Here is a 20,916-nt window from a genome sequence, read left to right on the forward strand (position 1 = left end):
TGAAGAGCTGAGGACCGCTCGGCCACACCGGCCGGCACCAGGTAGAACTGATAGGTAGAAGAGAGAGACAAAATCCAACGAAGAGTGGAGCGTTTTACCACGGGATCATTTAGTCGGCGTGAAAGCACGCCGGGTCCAGTGGCAGACGTTACAAGAGAGGCGTTATGCATCACGGACAGGTTTACCATTGAAATTTCGAAAGAGCAGGTTCCGGGATGAGTCGAGCAACATGGTATTTCCTCCCACTCCGTCTCGCAAAATGAACACAACAAGAAAATTCTAGAAATTAGAGCTAATACAGAGTTTTATCTATAATCATTCTTCCTATGCGCCATTCGCGAATTGAACAGAGAATTGCGGGGGGGGGGGGGGGAATCAGTGATATCAGAAGTACCCACCGCCACACATCGTCTAGTGGCTTAACATCATTGTCATTTTCAAGTGAATCTACATAAAGCTGGGAAAGTAGGTCCTTGGATAATATCAGTAACTTCTTTTTCATACACAGGCCACATAGTGACAAGACAGCAATTACATTTGACTTATCATTGGGAATGCAGGTTTTCTCGGCGAATCTTGATGATGAGGTTTTCTCGGGTTATCGGCCAGTCAAGGCGTCGTTCTGCGGCAACGTTTCGACAAGTTTCCTACTCGCCAACTTAAGGCGAAGTCTGAGGACGAGTTGGAAATGTATTGTAACGTAGCTGCAGAATAACGCCTTGACTCGGCTGATAACCCGAGAAAACCTCATCATTGGCTCATCACTATTCTGACGAAGCTACGATCAAGAACGTTCTTTAACAGATCGTTCAGAGTGATCGTCAGACATTCAAAACATATGGTGTCATCCACATACAAAGTGTCCAAAACCTTTTAAGTCAGAACTGTTTAGGATGGTTAGGAATCCGATTATTCAGAGATAAGAAATTAATAGTTTCAAATGTTCACGTACGGATTTCGGGTGTATCTCATCGTTTTCATGTGTAATTTCAGGACCATGCAGTATTCAACAGTATTCTACAACTAATTATCCAACCCTTTACCAACATTGCAGCGGTGGGGTGGTCTTTCCAGACGATGCTACTTGGAAGACAGTGACAGTAGTAAATGATTGTCGGCCGCAGTGACCGAGCGGTTCCAAGCGCTACAGTCCGGAACCGCGCGACCGCTACGGTCGCAGGTTCGAATCCTACATCGGGCATGGGTGTGTGTGATGTCCTTATGTTGGTTAGGTTTAAGTAGTTCTAAGTTCTATGGAACTGATGACCTCAGAAGTTAAGTCTCATAGTGCTCAGAGCCATTTGAACCATTTTTTTAAGTAAATGATTCTTGTTATGTGCTCTGTTATTTTTCTAATGTATGGTCTGCCCGTGGTTTGTCGCAATACTATTGAAATTTAGTTCTTAAATGTTTTTATGATAACAATATTCTCGCCTACCCAACCCCTGCCGGCTCCACAGTAAGACTTTTCCGAGCGAGTAAATCATAGAAGCTGTCTTCTGATAGTGAACAACAGTGTCCAAGGTTCCACTTTCTTTCGTTATGACGTTAATCCGCGATAAACGTACGGAGGATGACGCTCGCTGCCATTTAAAAGTATCTGATGTTACTCAACAATCACACCTAATCAATTTATGCATCAAATTGTTACGTTTTGCTCTCAAGCGGAAGAGGAGCTCACAAATGGAAAACTGGGATCATTAAAACAACTAGCAATCTACTGTACCAACCTTAATTGATGTTAACGTTACATAACGTGACATTGCAGTCACATATCGCTATGAGATATCAATACATTTTTCGGCGCCCATTTTGCAGTCACATTTGTGGGCACTGAATAAGTGTGCTCAGATAGGAACCTTCGCCCCCTCCTAGCGGTGCAAGTGGGCCCCGGTATGGTCTTGGCTCGAATTCGCTGATAGAGTTCACTCTGTGAATCTCATTAGGTCAAACACGCCTCTCTGGGGTGTTGGAGCACGACGTCGCTCCATAGCACTTAGAAACTTCCCAACTCTTGTTATTTGTCTGTACAACTGCGTGATAGTTTACTTCTACGCCTCATCTCTTAAAGTTTTGAGTATTTAACAAAGTATCGTAACATCTGAAGAAGCTTTTTGATTATATTTGGCACAGTAAGCTATTTTGTAATGCGAGAATATATACAGTTATTCAAGCAAATCAATGTCATGACACTCGGATTTTTTTCTAGTAGAGATGCTCTACTACCCCTATTACTATGTTTACTTTTTTCCCATACTTGCGTTTACCTGGCGAATTGTTTTCATCCTAGTGTATTGTGGCGGCATTAGATACAATTCGCAACAGTTGTTCTGAATACACGAACTGTTTAACTGTCGACAACAGTCAGAGGCTAAGCTAATTCATGTACGTTTGTCCTCTATGGAATGCGAGACTACTGCTGCAGCAGAGAGACCAGCAGTAAACTACTTTCCCAGCGGCGGGTACAAAGGATAAAGTACACCCACCTCTGGACAGTGCATATTGCCTGAATTGAACAGATCTAGACATTAATCCTAGACTGAAGCATCAGCTTCAAGCACTTCAGGTACCTAAGAAAGTCTACGACAAAGGATGCATCCAAAGATTCAAAGCAGTGACCTGACGCTAGCTACATCGCCAGGATACCACCATCAACGTTTCAGCAGGTCGCCATCGCCCAGCTATCCGCTAGGTTTCGTAGGCATTTCGGTCTTCCTACATACCACTGCTCGTCGTTATTCAAGATTGTGTTCGCTGTTTTCTGTTCACTGGTATCGTCCTTTAAATTAACAACCGAACTGAATCCGGTTTTATCGATATTTTTGCTGTATTCATTAACTTCATTTACCTCGTCAATCTGAACAATAGGTCCTGCATATTTTTGATAAATAAATACAGTACTCATATATTTTATTGCCCCCTGCCCCCTGTACCATGGACCTTGTCGTTGGTGGGGAGGCTTGCGTGTCTCAGCGATACAGATAGCCGTACCGCAGGTGCAACCACAACGGAGGGGTATCTATTAAGAGGCCAGACAAACGTGTGGTTCCTGAAGAGGGTCAGCAGACTTTTCAGTAGTTGCAGGGGCAACAGTCTGGATGATTGACTGATCTGGCCTTGTAACACTAACCAAAACGGCCTTGCTGTGCTGGTACTGCGAACGGCTGAAAGCAAGGGGAAACTACAGCCGTAATTTTTCCCGAGGGCGTGCAGCTTTACTGTATGGTTAAATGTTGATGGCGTCCTCTTGGGTAAAATATTCCGGAGGTAAAATAGTCCCCCATTCGGATCTCCGGGCGGGGACTACTGACTACTCAAGAGAACGGCGTCATCAGGAGAAAGAAAACTGGCATTCTGCGGATCGGAGGGTGGAATGTCAGATCCCGTAATCGGGCAGATAGGTTAGAAAACTTAAAAATGGAAATGGATAGGTTAATGTTAGATATAGTGGGAATTAGTGAAGTTCGGTGGCAGGAGGAACAAGACTTTTGGTCAGGTGAATACAGGGTTATAAATACAAAATCAAATAGGGGTAATGCAGGAGTAGGTTTAATAATGAATAAAAAAATAGGAGTGCGGGTAAGCTACTACAAACAGCATAGTGAACGCATTATTGTGGCCAAGATAGACACGAAGCCCACACCTACTACAGTAGTGCAAGTTTATATGCCAACTAGCTCTGCAGATGATGAAGAAATTGATGAAATGTATGATGAGATAAAAGAAATTATTCAGGTAGTGAAGGGAGACGAAAATTTAATAGTCATGGGTGACTGGAATTCGAGAGTAGGAAAAGGGAGAGAAGGAAACATAGTAGGTGAATATGGATTGGGGGAAAGAAATGAAAGAGGAAGCCGTCTGGTAGAATTTTGCACAGAGCATAACTTAATCATAGCTAACACTTGGTTCAAGAATCATAAAAGAAGGTTGTACACATGGAAGAATCCTGGAAATACTAGAAGGTATCAGATAGATTATATAATGGTAAGACAGAGACTTAGGAACCAGGTATTAAGTTGTAAGACATTTCCAGGGGCAGATGTGGACTCTGACCACAATCTATTGGTTATTAGCTTAGATTAAAACTGAAGAAATTGCAAAAACGTGGGAATTTAAGGAGATGGGACCTGCACAAACTGATAAAACCAGAGGTTGTACAGAGTTTCAGGGAGAGCATAAGGGAACAATTGACAGAAAAGGGGGGGGGGGGGGTAGGAATACAGTAGAAGAAGAATGGGTAGCTCTGAGGGATGAAGTAGTGAAAGCAGCAGAGGATTAAGTAGGTAAAAAGACGAGGGCTAGTAGAAATCCTTGGGTAACAGAAGAAGTATTGAATTTAACTGATGAAAGGAGAAAATATAAAAATGCAGTAAATGAAACAGGCAAAAATGAATACAAACGTCTCAAAAATGAGATCGACAGGAATTGCAAAATGGCTAAGCAGGGATGGCTAGAGAACAAATGTAACGATGTAGAGGCTTATCTCACTAGGGGTAAGATAGATATTGCCTACAGGAAAATTAAAGAGACCTTTGGAGAAAAGAGAACCACTTGTATGAATATCAAGAGCTCAGATGGAAACCCAGTTCTAAGCAAAGAAGGGAAAGCAGAAAGGTGGAAGGAGTATATAGAGGGTCTATACAAGGGCGACGTACTTGAGGACAATATTCTGGAAATGGAAGAGAATGTAGATGAAGACAAAATGGGAGATACAATACTGCGTGAAGAGTTTGACAGAGCGCTGAAAGACCCGAGTCGAAACAAGGCCCCGGGAGTAGACAACATTCCTTTAGAACTACTGACGGCCTTGGGAGAACCAGTCCCGACAAAACTCTACCATCTGGTGAGCAAGATGAATGAGACAGGCGAAATACCCTCAGACTTCAAGAAGAATATAGTAATTCCAATCCCAATGAAATCAGTTTAATAACCCACAGCTGCAAAATACTAACGCTAATTCTTTACAGACGAATGGGAAAACTGGTAGAAGCCGACCTTGGGGAAGATCAGTTTAGATTTCGTAGAAATGTTGGAACACGTGAGGCAATACTGACCCTACGACTTATCTTAGAAGAAAGATTAAGGAAAGGCAAACCTACGTTTCTAGCATTTGTAGACTTAGAGAAAGCTTTTGACAATGTTGACTGGAATACTCTCTTTCAAATTCTAAAGGTGGCAGGGGTAAAATAAAGGGAGCGAAAGGCTAGTTAGAATTTGTACAGAAACCAGATGGCAGTTATAAGAGTCGAGGGGCATGAAAGGGAAGCAGCGGTTGGAAAGAGAGTGAGACAGGGCTGTAGCCTATCCCCGATGTAATTCAATCTGTATATTGAGCAAGCAGTAAAGGAAACAAAAGAATAATTCGGAGTAGGTATTAAAATCCATGGAGAAGAAATAAAAACTTTGAGGTTCGCCGATGACATTGTAATTCTGTCAGAGACAGCAAAGTACTTGGAAAAGCAGTTGAACGGAATGGACAGTGTCTTGAAAGGAGGATATAAGATGAACATCAACAAAAGCAAAACGAGGATAATGGAATGTAGTCGAATTAAGTCGGGTGATGCTGAGGGAATTAGATTAGGAAATGAGACACTTAAAGTAGTAAAGGAGTTTTGCTATTTGGGGAGCAAAATAACTGATGATGGTCGAAGTAGAGAGGATATAAAATGTAGACTGGCAATAGTAAGGAAAGCGTTTCTGAAGAAGAGAAATTTATTAACATCGAGTATAGATTTAAGTGTCAGGAAGCCGTTTCTGAAAGTATTTGTATGGAGTGTAGACATGTATGGAAGTGAAACATGGACGATAAATAGTTTGGACAAGAAGAGAATAGAAGCTTTCGAAATGTGGTGCTACAGAAGAATGCTGAAGATTAGATGGGTAGATCGCATAACTAATGAGGAGGTACTGAATAGAATTGGGGAGAAGAGGAGTTTGTGGCACAACTTGACAAGAAGAAGGGACCGGTTGGTAGGACATGTTCTGAGGCATCAAGGGATCACAAATTTAGCATTGGCGGGCAGCTTGGAGGGTAAAAATCGTAGAGGGAGACCAAGAGATGAATACATTAAGCAGATTCAGAAGGATGTAGGTTGCAGTCAGTACTGGGAGACGAAGAAGCTTGCACAGGATAGAGTAGCATGGAGAGCTGCATCAAACCAGTCTCAGGACTGAAGGCCACAACAGCAACAACATATTTTATTGCACTTTATTGGCCTTCTTTCATAATTTTTGTATTCAATGTGCATTTGGATACGGGCCAAGGCGTTTGAAACATTTATAAGACAACATGTTTCTTGCTGATATTGTGGGAAAATGTTTCTTAGTTAAATAACATGAAACGGCTTAGAGTAGCATTAGTATTCAAACTGTCTGCCCATTTTATTGATGTTATTATAAAAGGTGTAAGGGGTAAATTTTTACAACGCGCCACAGAGTTGTATGGCAAGCCGAGAGGGACAATTTGATCAGGACAATTGTGGTCTGTCAAGCGGGTTAATAGCCTCAAATTGGCCTACATTGATCCACAAAAGCCACGTGAACTAGAGCGCATGCGTGCTGCGCGAGGTTTTCAATAGCCTCTCAGTCTGTAACACCGCCGGCTTAGTTGGCTATTTCGATAAATTATTAATTTAAACTTTCTCGTGAGGGTAATGAAAGAAAAAACGACTTCTGTAAACGTTAAACAAAAACTAATTACGTCTGCAACCCGATCTGAACTTAACCCTCACAAGCACAGTACTTTCGTAGTAAGAAGGCCAGACAAACAAAGCGATTTAACCGTTAATCTTCATTTGAAAAATGTTATGATTCCACCAGGCTCTGCTTTAAATTTATTTGCACTACTAGTTCCAGATACTGCACTTTCTCAAGTGTATCTATAGTAAACGACTTGGACACATCGCTGTCAATCCGTTAAAAAGTCGTGTGCGTGTTAGTGCACTGGAAATAATGTTATTTAAAACATAGCCTAGTGGAATCATATCATTTTTCAAATTTATTAAGGATGTGAGGACCACTCAGAAGGAAATGATATTAATTTTATGCTCTTAAAATTCATAATATAATTCATACAAAAGTAAATTTTTGTTTGCAAGTGCAAGATCAAAGGGATTTTAATATTCAAGGACGATTTTAGCCAAACTCTGGAGTGTCGCACATCCGTTGTAGCTAAAGTAGCTTTTATTGACCAATTTGAGGCTGCTTCACCGCTTGATGGATCCTGTGTGTCCTATCTCAATCTCTTCGTCTCGACTTTACCTATACCAAGCTGGTACGTTCCATACAGTTATCGTTCACGGCCTGTACCGACACAAGCACCAGAAAGAGCTGTAATTGCTGCAACAACGAAAAATTACATTTCACTAAGTATGTCTATGACACTCATAGTCATTAAACAGTTTTTATCGGGAACATTCTTAAAGGAATAATGAAATTTTAGACGTTTTAAGAAGTTCTTAAACATCTATACAAATTGCTACTGAGGAATTCCTCCAAGCTGTAGAAGCAATGGTCACGTAAATATGCCTTCAGTCTCGCTTTAGGAATTGATAAGGTTTTGCCAATCTTTGTATCATACTTTCCTCTCTAACTAAACTTTTGATTTTTCAGTGTGCACTCTTTTCTTTGTTTTTGTATTGTAAGCATGGAAATCTATATATCTGTGGAACAGGTTTGGATTTTGAATTGCATACCTTTTAAGGAGCATTACAGCCCCATAAATATTCGTACAAGAGAAAGGGAAAGTTCTTGTTTTTCTGAACATGCATTGTAATGAAAATGTAGTGACAGTTGTGCCAGACGGGTTCTTGTTGCGGTCACTATATATTGATGTGTGTGTCCAATCTAAGATCATCATGGAAGCAAATTTATAGAAATTTTGTGTTTGGTCCCATAGAACTTACCACAAATTTCCAAAAAAATTTTTTGATAATCAAAACATTGCGTAATGCATTTCAAATGACAGAATTCACACAGGTCGTAAACGGAATGACACGTCACCGTCCAAAATTCTCGGGAAGAAAGATTTAATATTGACGTTCGAAGGGGGAGAGTGGTGTAGGCTGCTAACATCTGAACTTAAGCTGTCCTCGCCACGATAACTTACGATATAGTAGTGTATTTTGGGCTTGTTTTGTGACATATTGCGAAGATATCATGGCGAACAGGGTATTTTTCCTACGAATTTTCGCCCACAAAAGAGGCCAAATACTTGGAAGCGAAAAGTCATTTGGGCTTTACAATATTACACAAAGGAACATCCACCACAGCCCACAAGTGAAAACATAAATGGATCAAAAAATGTTTATTAAAAACCTTTCAACAGCGAAAGAGTGAGCTGTATTGAAGGTTAACAACACTCGTTTTTGACGTTGTTGGGTACTCAGAAAACAAAAAAATCGCAGTGGATAAAGTAAAAACCCACCCCGCATTGATTTACAACTGTTATTAGGTGTGTTTCTATTACTGTAAAAGTAAGATAATTGGTAAAACCTAGAATTAACCGGTGAAACCTAAGATTTACCATCGTGGTGTGGCAAAAGTCCGAAATTTCTCATTATATGCATATATTTCGAACTTTTACCAAGAGACATTGGTAAATCTTAGGATTTACGAATGCAAACTGGTAAAAACGGGATCGAAGACTCCCGCCTCCGTCGTGCAGGTTCAGATAAGTTTCATTGTTGCCAATGTTCTGTCCAGATATGTTCCTTTGTTGGCAATTATGAGTTCTCAGTCCGCTCATCGCTGCGTAATTTCAGAGTAGAGCATCGTGCGTATGGTCATCTTTTCGACTCAGTTTAGTGGTGTTTCTTCTGCAGCTTTGCATCAGAATGAATGATGTTGAGCGTAACAGATTTTGCGAACTTTTAAATGGATCAGTGGATAAGAAGAAGGACAACAATTTTTATGTACATTCTGAGCAATATAATACTATGTTAAGTGAAGTGAAAAATGCAAAAATCGTTTCCAATGAAAAACCTGTTCACTACAGACATCTGATGTTCTCAACATCGTAGGTGAAGAGAAACTCATAGCACCGGTGTTTGCTGCAAAAGAAGAAATTCGTTATTACGTTCGTTTTGATTAACTGTTTAACGTACTATATGAGACCGACATTGCTATAGGCCAAGGCGGCCGAACACAGATGATTGTGGAACTGAATAGTAAGTACAAGAATTTGACTGTTGAATCAATCGTTACTTATTTGAGATTATGTGAACCATGCCAGAAAAAGCAGAAAACATTGAAAAGGTGTGTTGTAGTGAAACCTGTCATACACAGTGAAATAAAGTCACGATGCTAAACTGACTTAATCGACATGCAGGCAAACCCAGGCAATAAGTCGAAGTTCATACTTGTATACCAAGATCATTTGACAAAATTTTTTATCCTCCGCGCACTAACTTCGAGAAGGGCTGATGAAGTACCATATCATCTTTTGGACATTTTTGCCACCTTTGGTGCTCCAAGTATGCTACATTCTGATAATGGTAGAGAGTTTTGTAGCCAAGTCATTCAAAGTTTATGTGGGTTGTGGAGTGTTATATGAAGATAGTCCACGGGAAGCCGAGACACAGTCTCAGGGATCAGTCGAAAGAGCAAATCAAGGTATCGAAAATATGTTATCAACTAGGATGGAAACAAATGAAACTTCAAACTGGTCTGAAGGGCTGAGGTTTGTGCAAGTAATGAAAAATACGGCTCATCATGAAGGGATCAGATGCTCACCATATGAAGCCAGGTTTGGGGTTCCAATGAAAATGGTCATTGCGACCTCAGATGTTCCACATGATTTAATAAAAAATATAAGCACTGAAGAAGACTTGGAAACAATGTTAAACACCACTTCCACTGACTCACAGGAAATTAAAAATGACGGCCAAGGAATTGATGCCACAGAATCAAGTACTGGAACAGAAGGAATGGAGGTAGAAAATGCGGCTGCAGCAGGTGAGGAAGCACTAGAGACTCAGAATTTGACGACAGCTAACAACGAGACACCGAGTCCGTCCCCAGTAACTGAGTGGTCAGCGCGACAGAATTTCAATCCTAAGGGCCCGGGTTCGATTCCCGGCTGGGTCGGACATTTTCTCCGCTCAGGGACTGGGTGTTGTGTTGTCCTAATCATCATCATTTCATCTCCATCGGCTTGCAAGTCGCCGGAGTGGCGTCAAATCGTAAGACTTGCACCCGGCGAACGGTCTACCCGACGGGAGGACCTAGTCACGCGACATCGCAGAGGCACCGAGACGCTGACAACTTCCAACAGCGTTAATAAAGAGAAACGGATCCGAGAAGTTGCCAAAGAAGGCCTTCAATTGCTGGTAAAGTAACTGAAAGCAGCGTCGTGTAATAAAATTGCAAAACTCTCAGTTGGACAGAATGTGAGTATTAAAGTACCGGATGTAGACAGGGTAAAAATTGATGCAAAATCTATAATAGCAATAGTGATAAATATTCAGGATGACGAATTTTATCGACTTGTTACCGAAGCTGGTAAACTGAAGTCATTGTACACTAGGAACCAATTTACATTCTGCATAGAAAATTATATCAACGTCGAAGAAGTAGCAAGAGAAGAAATTAGTCTACGGGAAGTGGTTGCCAAACAATCTTTTGTTGGAGGACAAGGGATCAAAACGTGCAATTGCTTAAAAAAGTGTTCACCTAAAGAATGTTTGTGTAAATCGTCTTCCATTTTACGTAATTCTAAATGCCACAATAGCCAGGCTTGTTGTAACAAAAATTAACATTCACAAGGTAACAATTTTTACATTTTTCACTAATATGTATTATTGCTCATTATAATCACATTGGAATGCACGAATGTTTAAAATACATAAATTTACAAGAAATACAAACTATTTCAATAAATTGCTCAGTTGATTTCTTTTAATGAATTCGGTTTTACCAGTTGGTATGGGTACATCCTAGGATTTACCAACGTCTCTTGGTAAAAGTTCGAAATCTGTGCGTATAATAAGAAATTTCGGACTTTTACCATACCTTGATGGTAAGTCTTAGGTTTCACCAGTTAATTCTAGGATTTACCACTCGTCTTACTTTTACAGTAACATTTCTATTTCTACACTTTCTCGGCGCGCGGGATTAGCCGAGCGGTCTCAGGCGCTGCTGTCATGGACTGTGCCGCTGATCCCGGCGGAGGTTCGAGTCCTCCTTCGGGCATGGACGTGTGCGTTTGTCCTTAGGATAATTTAGGTTAAGTAGAGTGTAAGCTTAGGGACTGATGTCCTTTGCAGTTAAGTCCCATAAGATTTCACACACATTTGAACATTTTTTTTCCTACAGTTTCTCAAGCAAATAAATGTGGTGTTTTGAACTGTCTGGTCGTAACTTTCACCTCTTGGCACTGCATTAAATTTAGTACGCAAACCTTGTGGAGGAAAACCGTGACGAATTTTACTTTGCCATTGACATACTCTACTATAATTCCTCGATTCTGATACTGTATTCCGACTTTCCTTATCACGGATGCTACTTCACTATCTCATTTACAACGCCTTCCCGGCAAAGCGAATTGAAGACCAGCCCAGAGTGGCAGCACTGTCATGTTTACATTCGGGAAACACGGAAGGATACGTGCAGCAGTGTACACCTACATGGATACTCACAGTTCACATCTAGGTGCTTCATAGAGGGTTCATAGAACCACTTGGGACTATATCTCGAGGATTCCCCTTTCGAATAACACGTGGGAAAAGTGATCACTTAAATCTTCCCGTGCGAGCGCTGATTTCTCATGGTCGTTTCTCGCTAAGCTGCCCGGATAGCCGGGCTCGTTAAAGCGCCAGCTTCCAGGACAAGGGGAGGCACGACGGCCGCGGATCGAATTCGCCTCGCGGATTAACGGCGGGAACCAGTGTACCCGTCAGCCTGCATGTGGCATTTGACCATATGACTACACTAGTCACAGACAGGAAGGGTACACGGATTCCCCCCTGAGGGTGGGATGGCAACAGCTATACACTGCCTTTGAGAGTGACGACTCCTTAGTAATATCGACTTACACAGTAAGACTATGGTACAAATAACAACAAAACTCTTCACATGTTCATTAATCTAGATAAAGAGGCAGTGGAGACAAATCTCGCAAGGATGAACAGGAAACATTTACCAGTGGGCAGAAACATGCAGAGGAACTGTAGCTAAAGTGAGTAGTTCTCCACACACAGGATTCATACATATCTAGTAGAACAGTTCTTGATATGAGGGGAGGGGTCTTATCTTTACAGTACAGTTATTGCTACACTGAAGGCCCAAAGAAATTGGTACACCTGCTTTATGTCGTTTAGGGCCCCCGCGAACACACAGAAGTGCCGAAAACGACGTGCCATGGACTCGACTAATGTCTGAAGTAGTGCTGGGGGAAAATGCCACCATGAGTCCTGCAGGGCTCTCCATAAGCCAGCAAGAATACCAGGGAGTGGAGATCTCTCCTGAACAGCACGCTGCAAGGCATCCCAGATATGCTCAATAATGTTCATGTCTGGGGAGTTTCGTGGCCAGTGGAAGTGTTTAAACTCAGAAGGGTGTACCTGGAGCCACTCTGTAGCAATTCTAGACGTGTGGGGTATCGCATTGTTCTGCTGGAATTGCCCAGGTCCGTCGGAATGCACAATGGACGTGAATGGATGCAGGTGATCAGACAGGATGCTTACGTACGTGTCAGCTGTCAGAGTCGTATCTAGATGTATCAGGGGATCCATATCACTCCAACTGCACACGCTCCACACCATTACAAAGCCTCCAACAGCTTGAACAGTCTGCTGATGTGCGGGGTCCGTGGAGGTTGTCTCCACACCCGTACACGTCCATTCGCTCGATGCAATTTGAAGCGAGACTGGTCCGACCAGGCAAACATGTTTCCAGTCATCAACAGTCCAATGTCTGTGTTGACGGGCGCAGGCGAGGCGTAATGCTTTGTGTCACGCAATCATCAAGGGTACATTAGTGGACCTTCTGCTCCGAAAACCCATATCGATGATGTTTCGTTGTATGGTTCGCACGCTGACGGTCTAGCATTGAAATCTGAAGCAGTTTGCGGAACGGTTGAACTTCTGTCACGTTGAACGATTCTCTTCAGTCGTCGTTGGTTCCGTTCTTGCAGGATCTGTTTCCGGCTGTAGCGATGTCGGAGATTTGATGTTTTACCGGATTCCTAACACTCACTGTACACTCGTAAAATGGTCGCACGGGAAATCCCCACGTCATCGCTACCTCGGAGATGTTGTGTCCCATCGCTCGTGCGTCGACCGTAACACCACGTTCAAACTCATTTAAATCTTGATAACCTGCCACTGTAGCAACAGTAACCGATCTAACAACTGCGCCAGACACTTGCTGTCTTATGTAGTCTTATGTAGTGTCACAACGAGTATCGCTCCCGTTATACCATTTTCTGCTGCTGTTGATACGAATTCTTATTTATATGACCAGAAATCCGTATCTTCCCTCTATTTCACTTCACTAAACGCACTAATATGTAGACAGCCTTTGCAGTTCCCTTTTCAGATTCTGTAGCTTCCCTCCAACGTTCAGCTTTTCTACATTCGACGTGCCGACTCGTTGTATGTTACCCTTTCATTGGTTATCTAATCTTTTTCTTAAGACTTCCTTCATCTTGGTAGTCCGCTTCAAGAGCTCTAGTCCGGAATCTTTTGCCGATAGAGAGACAACATGATATCATGACATTTTTCATTTACAGTCCACATGTCCTGTGGATACAAATTATATGTCTTTAATACAGTTGTTTGCATTTCCTTCTGAATCCTTATTGCTCTTGATCACTACTGATTCTTTCGCCTTTTAGGAGCAATGTTTGTGACCGAAGGACAAAAGGTTGCCCTGAAACTCTGTCCGCTCCTTTGTCCTCTCGACTAGGTCGTTGGCAGAACTAAGGTGACTCATCTTCAGTTGCCACTCCTGATGATTTTATTCAAAATTTAAGCAGTGGTTGGTTTCGGACCCGGGATGCAGATCGTTTAGATTACCAAAGACACTACCCCTACACAACGGGTCCAATATCTATACAGTATTTATTTTAAAAGAAAAGAAAAACGTTTAGACGAACATTAGATTTAGATTTATTTGTAAAGATCTTGCAAAGAGCCCAAGAGAAGACAGCTAATGAGGAGGCGTGAGGGGAAGGAGGAGGAGCAAACGATACGTCACTTGAGCGGAAGCATGTACTCGAACCGACCCTGATCTGCCATAACTGTGATGCTGTTCTGTTATGCTCAGCAGGTCACAATATTAGCCCATATTCAATATTTCGTCCATAAACGACGGCATCTTGGGGGCTGCGACTCTTGATAAATATAAATAAAAAGTTTTCTGCATCAATTACTTATTTATTTTGCCATTACGCGTCTCGATGGTTCACACCATCATCTTCAGGTAGAGGAATGTTTAGTTGCATAGCTGGCGTTAGTAAAGTGCGCAGACGCCTTTCCACAGCGGCAGACGCCTTGCACTTAGTATGCTGCTGTGAAAAGGCGTCTATGCGCTACAAAATCGTTCAAATGGCTCTAAGCACTATGCGACTTAACATCTGAAGTCATCAGTCCCCTAGACTTAGAACTACTTAAACCTAACTAACCTAAGGACATCACACACATCCATGCCCGAGGTAGAATTCGAACCTGCGACCGTAGCAGCCGCGCTGTTCCGGACTGAAGCGCCTAGAACCGCTCGACCACAGCGGCCGGCCTATGCGCTACACTAACATGAATTATGTAACAGTTCTCCACCTGAAGACAATACTGTAAACGATCGAAACGCATAGTGGTAAAATATGTGACTGACGCAGAAAACTTTTATTATTGGAGCTGTTAATTCTTCGCCGGTCAGTGTGGCCGTGCGGTTAAAGGCGCTTCAGTCTGGAACCGCGTGACCGCTACGGTCGCAGGTTCGAATCCTGCCTCGGGCATGGATGTGTGTGATGTCCTTAAGTTAGTTAGGTTTAATTAGTTCTAAGTTCTAGGCGACTGATGACCTCAGAAGTTAAGTCGCATAGTGCTCAGAGCCATTTGAACCATTTGTTAACTCTTCCTTAATTTTCATGGCATTTTTTCTGTCTTCTTTTTTCTTCCCGAAAACCTCTCATATATTCACCTGCCCAGTTCTTTGCTGTTTTCTTCTCTTTGGGCATTTGCTGAAATTTCTGTTTTCTGATTTTTGCTCTGTATTTTTCCTCGTCTGTCATCGTTCTGCAGAGATGTTCAATTTCTTGAGGTCTTCTATGGCTTCCTTTACGCAGTTGGTTCTCAGTATATTAGTTGTTACTATGTTAAACATCTTGGTCAGTCTACTTTTATTCATCCTATGCATTTGTCGGAAGAATTTTTGTCTTTGTTTTCCTGATGCTGTTTGTAATCGTTTCTGTCTGTTCGTACAGTTCTTTTGTCGGTCTCTTTGTCGGTCTCTTTGTCCAGAGCGCTCTTTCTGATACGGCGCGTAGATCTTTCTCAGCAATTTCCTGTTTTGTTTTTCAATCTCCTTCATTTTTTTCATTTTTTTCTTCTTTTGATTACTGTTGTTTCTGAGGCACACAAGGCCTCTTGTAAGATTACTCTACTACAGGGTCTTAATTTGGCATTGATGGAAACACTTTTTTTTAATAGTTTAACGTAAGTCTGTATGCTTTTTGTAGTTTTGTGATCCTTTCTTCAATGGATGTCGAGTTCAGTCCTGTTTTCTGTGTAATCTCTCCCAGGTATTCGAAACTTTCTACTTTTGTTATCTCTCCTTATTTCGTTACCAGAGGCTTTCTATCTGTGGATTTTTGGTCCATGTAATGCGTTTTTTCATATGAGATTTGTAGTGCCGTATTGGCTGCGATTTCGTGTAGCGTCTCTAGAGCTTCTTTGGCTTCTTTTCTGTTATTTGTTATGATGGCTACACCGTGAGCGAAGGCCAGACACGTTATGTTGACGGCTCTATCCTAGTGTCTGCCCATCTTTACCCCCATTGACTCCTTTGTCCCATGTCCTAATTATTTTCTCCAAAACCAAGTTAAATAGACTGGGTGACATGGTGTCTCTCAATCTCACTCCTGTCTTGATTTCGAACGGTTCCGAGATCTTTCCCATAAACTTCACATTGAATGTTGCATTTGTTGATGTTTTCTGGATTAGCTTTCTGTTCTTGATCTCCACCTTCATTTCTTCCAGTGACTTAAAGAGTGTTTCTCTCTCTGTGGAGTCGTGGGCCTCCTTGAAGTCAACGAATGTTATCGTGGTGTTCCCAGACTTCCTTATTATAAATAGCGTTATGAGGCACCAGATCTGTCCACTGCACGATCTTCCCTTTCTGAGCCGCGCAGGATTAGCCGAGCGGTCTAGGCGCTGCAGTCAGAGACAGTGCGGCTGGTCCCGGCGGAGGTTCGAGTCCTCCCACGGACATGGGTGTGTGTGTTTGTCCTTCGGATAATTTACGTTAAGTAGTGTGTAAGCTTAGGGACTGATGACCTTATCTGTTAAGTCCCATAAGATTTCACACACATCATCATCTTCCCTTTCTGAACCCTTCATGGTTTTCTCCTACCTGTGAATCTGTCTGGGGCTCTAGACGATTTAACAGTGCTTTAGATAGATTTTTGTACGTCACAGACAGTACTGAAACATGCTTCCACACAAGTGACGTATCGTTTGCTCCTCCTCCTTCCCCTCACGCCTCCTCATTAGCTGTCTTCTTTTGCGCTCTTTGCAAGGTCTTTAAAAATAAATCTGAATCTAATGTACTGGCAGAAGTATAGCTGTGAGGACGGGACGTGAGTCGTGCTTGGTAGCTCAGATGGTAGAACACTTGCCCGCAAAAGGAAAAGGTCCCGAGTTAGAATATCGGCCCGGCACACAGTTTTAATCTGGCAGGAAGTTTCATATCAGCGCACACTCCGCTGCAGAGTGAAATCTCATTATGGAGTAGTGAAATTCCTCTGTAGTTATTAGAGTCGGTTTTGTCGCCTTTCTTGTGGTTGGGATGTATTGGGACTGACTTCGATTCTTCTGATACCTATTCTGTTACCCAGATGTTTTCGATCGTTCTATGTACACTACTGGCCATTAAAATTGCTACACCACGAAGATGACGTGCTACAGACGCGAAATTTAACCGACAGGAAGAAGATGCTGTGATATGCAATTGATTAGCTTTTCAGAGCATTCACACAAGGTTGGCGCCGGTGGCGACACCTACAACGTGCTGACACGAGGAAAGTTTCCAACCAATTTCTCATACACAAACAGCAGTTGACCGGCGTTGCCTGGTGAAACATTGTTGTGATGCCTCGTGTAAGGAGGAGAAATGCGTACCATCACGTTTCCGACTTTGATAAAGCCTATCGCGATTGCGGTTTATCGTATCGCGACATTGCTGCTCGCGTTTGTCGAGATCCAATGACTGTTAGCGAATATGGAATCGGTGGGATCAGGAGGGTAATACGGAACGCCGTGCTGGATCCCAACGGCCTCGTATCACTAGCAGTCGAGATGACAGGCATCTTGTCCGCATAGTTGTAACGGATCGTGCAGCCACGTCTCGATCCCTGAATCAACAGATGGGAACGTTTGCAAGACAACAACCATCTGCACGAACAGTTCGACGACGTTTGCAGCAGCATGGACTATCAGCTCGGAAACCATGGCTGCGGTTACCCTTGACGCTGCAACACAGACAGGAGCGCCTGCGATGGTGTACTCAACGACGAATCTGGGTGCACGAATGGCAAAACGTCATTTTTTCGGATGAATCCAGGTTCTGTTTACAGCATCATGATGGTCGCATCCGTGTTTGGCGACATCGCGGTGATCGTACATTGGTAGCGTGTATTCGTCATCGCCATACTGGCGTATCACACGGCGTGATGGTATGGGGTGCCATTGGTTACACGTCTCGGTCACCTCTTGTTCGCATTAACGGCACTTTGAACAGTGGACGCTACATTTCCGATGTGTTACGACCCGTGGTTCTACCCTCCATTAGATCCCTGCGAAACCCTACATTTCAGCAGGAAAATGCACGCCCGCATGTTGCAGGTCCTGTACGGGCCTTTCTGGATACAGAGAATGTTCGACTGCTGCCCTGGCCAGCACATTCTTCAGATCTCTCACCAACTGAAACCGTCTGGTCAATGGTGGCCGAGCAACTGGCTCGTCACAATGCGCCGATCACTACTCTCGATGAACTGTGGTATCGTGTTGAAGCAGCGTGGGCAGCTGTACCTGTACACGCCATCCAAGCTCTCTTTGACTCAATGCCCGGGCGTATCACGGCCGTTATTACGGCCAGAGGTCGTTGTTTTGGGTACTGATTTCTCAGAATGTATGCACCCAAATTGCGTGAAAATGTAATGACATGTCAGTTCTAGTATAATATATTTGTCCAATGAATACCCGTTTATCATCTGCATTTCTTCTTGGTGTAGCAATTTTAATGGCCAGTAGTGTATTTTGAGTGTAATGTTTTCGTGATCCAGATCACTTTTATTTACGTTAGCCCATATTGCTTCTCTCTCTTTTACCTTGTGTTTCAACTAAATTGTAGCGCCTACTGCGCAGTACGCCCGAAGTGCTAGTGGAGCGTGAAGGAGACGTGCTCGCTGACTCGGGGTCCGCATTAGGAGTGAGGCGTGCTTCGCGCGCGACTCACGACAAGCGGGCGGCCGCATGTCCGTGCAGGCCGCGGCGCGCGCTCGCCAGCAGAGCCGAGCGCCAGGAAGCGGCCAGTGCGCCGAGAGCCAGCGTGCAGCGCGCCGCGCGCCGTGTGTCTGCCGTGCTCTCTGCCTCCGGACGCCGTACACCTGCTACCAGAGATGTCGACCCGGCGCCACACCGGCTGGCCACGCCCGCCCACTTCCGGGTCCGAGCGCTGCGCTGGCGCCAACGGGATGTTGCCGCAGCCACTCGGTCCGCACTCAGGTACTCGTGCATTCCAACTTCTAGGCAGTTGTCTGTGCCGCTTCGTGTCCGTACTAGAGGTATATTCCATTTCCGTGTAGGACGGGAAATAGGAAAGGAATGGTATATGGCGAGAAATCACAGTGGGTGCTCCGCAGGGTTCGATCTACATCTACATCTACGTGATTACTCTGCTATTCACAATAAAGTGCCTGGCAGAGGGTTCAATGAACCACCTTCATGCTGTCTCTCTACCGTTCCACTATCGAACGGCACGCGGGAAAAACGAGCACTTAAATTTTTCTGTGCGAGACCTGATTTATTTTATCGTGATGATCAGTTCTCCCTAGTAGATGGGTGCTAACAGAATGTTTCCGCAATCGGAGGAGAAAACTGGTGATTGAAATTTCATGAGAAGATCCCGTCACAACTAAAAACGCCTTTGTTTTAATGATTGCAACTCCAATTCACGTATCATGTTTCTGGCACTATCTCCCCTATTTCGCGATAATACAAAACGAGCTGCCCTTCTTTGTACTTTTTCGATGTCATCCGTCAGTCCCACGTGATGCGGATCCCACACCGCACAGCAATACTTCAGAATAGGGCGGACGAGCGTGGTGTAAGGAGTCTCTTTAGTAGACCTGTTGCACCTTGTAAGTGGTCTGCCAATGAATCGCAGTCTTTGGTTTGCTCTACCCACAATATTATCTACGTGATCGTTCCAATCCAGGTTATTTGTCATTGTAATCCCTAAGCATTTAGTTGAATTAACAGCCTTCAGATTTGTGTGACTTATCGCATAATCGAAATTTAGCTGATTTCGTTTATTACTCATTTGAATAACTTCACACTTTTCTTTATTCAGGGTCAATTACCATTTTTCACACCAGACAGATATCTTATCTAAATCATTTTGCAAGTCCTTTTTATCATCTGATGACTTTACAAGACGGTAAATGACAGCATCATCTGCAAACAATCTAAGACGGCTACTCAGAGTGTCTCCTATGTCGTTAATATAGTTCAGGAACAATAGAGGGCCTATAACACTTCCTTGGGAACGCCGGATATTACTTCTGTTTTACTCGATGACTTTCCTCTCTTACTACGAACTGCGACCTTTCTGACAGGAAATCACGAATCCAGTCGCACATCTGAGGCGATACTCCGTAGGCATGCAGCTTTGTTAGAAGACGCTTGTGAGGAACGGTAATAATGGGTACGTTACTGTTCTTCGTCCCGTCAGCGTTTCTTAATGTTTTCAATAAGTGGCTTTTTAAGATCCTATTAGATCTTCAACTTTGCTTCCGCCGTTTTACAGTAGACGGCATTAGTGGAAAGTAGTGGTGCAAGTCGTAGGTCGTGTCATACAGTAAGCTTATACATTTGAGAACATACCGCCATCAAAATATTAGTCGATTTTTGATTGCATCTTAAAGTTATTCTCGGCTGAATATGTCAACTTGCGGGACCAATTCTCGTCATCTGCGGGAGGTTTTAATTTTCTGCTTTGATATGAAGAAATCTGCGGCTGAGGCTCATAAAAAGCTGGGTAAGACCTATGATGAGACGCCTGTTGGTGACAGAACTTTGCAAAAAATGGTTTCCGTGCTTCAAGAACGGTGATTTTGACTTTGAAGACTAGCACGGTTGTGAAAGAGAGAACGCTTTCGATGCTACTGCAACCGACGGGAACAATCACAGGAGATCGTTAATGATCGCAATTGCTGTGTTTGAGCCGATTACTGAAAGACAAACGGCCACAATACAGCGATAGACATGAAAAGCTGATTTTACAGCATGACAGTGCTCGACCTCATGTCGCAAAGCCCGCCAAAACACACCTGGAAACGTTGAGAAGGGAAGTTCTACCCCACCCGCCGTATTCTCCAGACATTGTTCCCTTTGACTACCAACTTTTTAGTTCAGTGGCACACGACCAGGCTGTCCAGCGCTTCCTATCATATGAACAATTGCAAAATTGGATCGATGC

General features: G+C 43.2%; 1 protein-coding gene across 1 annotated transcript in view; it reads left to right on the plus strand.

The window, feature by feature from the left end:
• The first annotated feature begins 18,759 nt into the window (after positions 1–18,759).
• The window catches only part of LOC124775128, a 104,184-nt gene continuing 102,027 nt past the window's right edge, over positions 18,760–20,916 (plus strand). The window contains exon 1 of the mRNA XM_047249968.1: positions 18,760–18,941. The gene's annotated coding sequence lies outside the window, so the exon portion shown is untranslated. The remainder of the gene's footprint in view (positions 18,942–20,916) is intronic.

Source organism: Schistocerca piceifrons, chromosome 2 (genome assembly GCF_021461385.2).
Source record: "Schistocerca piceifrons isolate TAMUIC-IGC-003096 chromosome 2, iqSchPice1.1, whole genome shotgun sequence".
NCBI classification, from domain to species: Eukaryota; Metazoa; Arthropoda; class Insecta; order Orthoptera; family Acrididae; genus Schistocerca; species Schistocerca piceifrons.